The sequence below is a fragment of the Schistocerca piceifrons genome, chromosome 1, assembly GCF_021461385.2.
Source record: "Schistocerca piceifrons isolate TAMUIC-IGC-003096 chromosome 1, iqSchPice1.1, whole genome shotgun sequence".
Lineage (NCBI taxonomy): Eukaryota > Metazoa > Arthropoda > Insecta > Orthoptera > Acrididae > Schistocerca > Schistocerca piceifrons.
The window spans coordinates 1,235,467,654-1,235,469,935 of NC_060138.1; positions in this window are offsets into that span (position 1 = coordinate 1,235,467,654).

Here is a 2,282-nt window from a genome sequence, read left to right on the forward strand (position 1 = left end):
CAAATGTCATAATTTTCTCAAAGTAAGAAGAGCAAATTCTGTTGTGATTACAGATACCTAATGCCAAAATCATCACTGACACATATCCTACCTTTAATGTTACAAAAACATTGGACAATCTAGGCCAATCTAGATACATATCAAGAATGAATCTAATTAGTAGTAGTTCCAGAAGATAGGCTAAAAACTGCTTCGTGACACCAATGGACCATTAACAGCATTGCATAATGCCACCTGGACTTAAAAATGCAATGTAGTGGCTAGATTTCAAAGACTGTCGGATGGTGTAATTCGTAAACTGAACGTAAAAATTGTTCAGCGAACTCAGAAGACATCATTGTATTTTCGAGAGCTATTGAAGAACATGTAAAGCGTTTGAAAGAACTATCTATCAAACTATGGCCTGCTTTCCTCATGTTTGGTGAGTCAGTGAGGATAAATGCCACTTTGCACCAAACAAAGTGAAGATGAGCGCTGAAATAAAAAAAAACCTTGGCCAAAAGCCGACATTGTGGTTCAAATGGCTCTGAGCACTATGGGACTCAACTGCTGTGGCCATAAGTCCCCTAGAACTTAGAACTACTTAAACCTAACTAACATAAGGACATCACACACATCCATGCCCGAGGGAGGATTCGAACCTGCGACCGTAGTGGTCGTGCGGTTCCAGACTGTAGCGCCTTTAACCGCTCGGCCACTCCGGCCGGCCCGACATTGTGAATAGGAGAACAAACACAGAAGACATTGCCTCACCTTCTGTGAGCAGGAGGCCTGAATCGTAAGCTCACTGAGAGGGAGACAGGATGCCACCCTAACAGTACAACGTGATCCTGCAAGACAGCCAAAATTTCACAAGAACACCTATCATCCTGCTGATACGATGGGAAGGCAACAAGCTGAAGCCCTGAAAGTCAATCTTGCGGGCTAGAGAGACGGTGGACATCGCTGATGAGCCTGGAAAAGCAGGTCACGTTCGGTCATCGCCATCAAGGCATACTGTCGTTGGCTCAGCTGAGGAGTAGTAAATACTCGGGCTTACGAGCATTCCCATGTAGTACACCAGCTACTAGACCGAACCTGTGTTATGCTAGTACTGTTAGCCAAGATAACTCCTGCCTTTGAAACGGCTACCCGTTTGGTGGTTGGTGCTTACGGGCGCTCTTCGACGAGGTTATCTGCGCCGCTGCCTGCCTAATATGCAGTGCTCAGTCACTATGAGCTACCGACCTCGCAAGTACTGATGAGAAACGTGGAGACTTGTACCTCCAACAAACGTGATTTTTGGTGCTCTCTGCACCAGCCTCAGTATTCAGGCGGCACGCTGAGAGCTGCAGCCACTGACTAGCATCTGTAAGCAATCGTCGACATCCCCGACCTTGCTTGGTGAAAGGGCTGTTCTGTTGTCCATCACTGCACAGTGCAGAGCAGCTTCCAAATCACCCAAGCACACCTCTTTGATGCCCACAAGACTGGTCTGGTAATACGCAGTCACTGTCCCAGGCAGCAATGGCTGCTATGAGGGCTATGCTGGCCGCCAATTTACATGAATGGATGCTGCAGGGATGATGTCCCATGAAGATTTCTGAGACATCGCCATCACATTTCACGGCCATGCAGATCATTGTTCCTGGCCTGAGTACCACTACAGAGGAGACTATGCGATTGTGAACGTTAAAGTACTAAATTATAACTGGTGAAAAGTTGCAGTTTGAAGACACTGCCACCCGGCTGGAAGCCTGAGAACTCTTCACCAGCTGCATACGCCCGGAAAGAATACATTCACATTTACTAAATTATTGTTCCGGTAATGTTGTATGATTGGCGCCTAGCAAGCTGACTGGCCAGCTACACTGCACTCCATGCTCTGATTTTCTGATAAGAACAGGGATCCCAAGCCCCTAAATTTTTTAAATATTTGTATACAACAGATCAGAAAATTTATGATGTACGCATTTGTTGTAATGTTAGTGCAGTTTCACTGTCCCTCCTATTTTATGCAATGGTTTCACAATTATTTTCAGCCATAATGGCTATGTTTGTGAACCATGACTGTGTGGGATAATTATTTATTTCAAGTTTCTGCGACCAGTCACTTTTTTTTATGATTAATCTAACATAATGCAACGCGTTTAGAACATGTTCTGTTCATCTTCAGGCGTTTGTACATACATAGAGAAATGTTACTTAAAAACTAAGTGTTCTAGATTAATCTGGTTTAAGACTGTTTATTGAACTAAGTGTTCTAGATTAATCTAGTTTAAGACTGTTTATTTTTAAGTAAC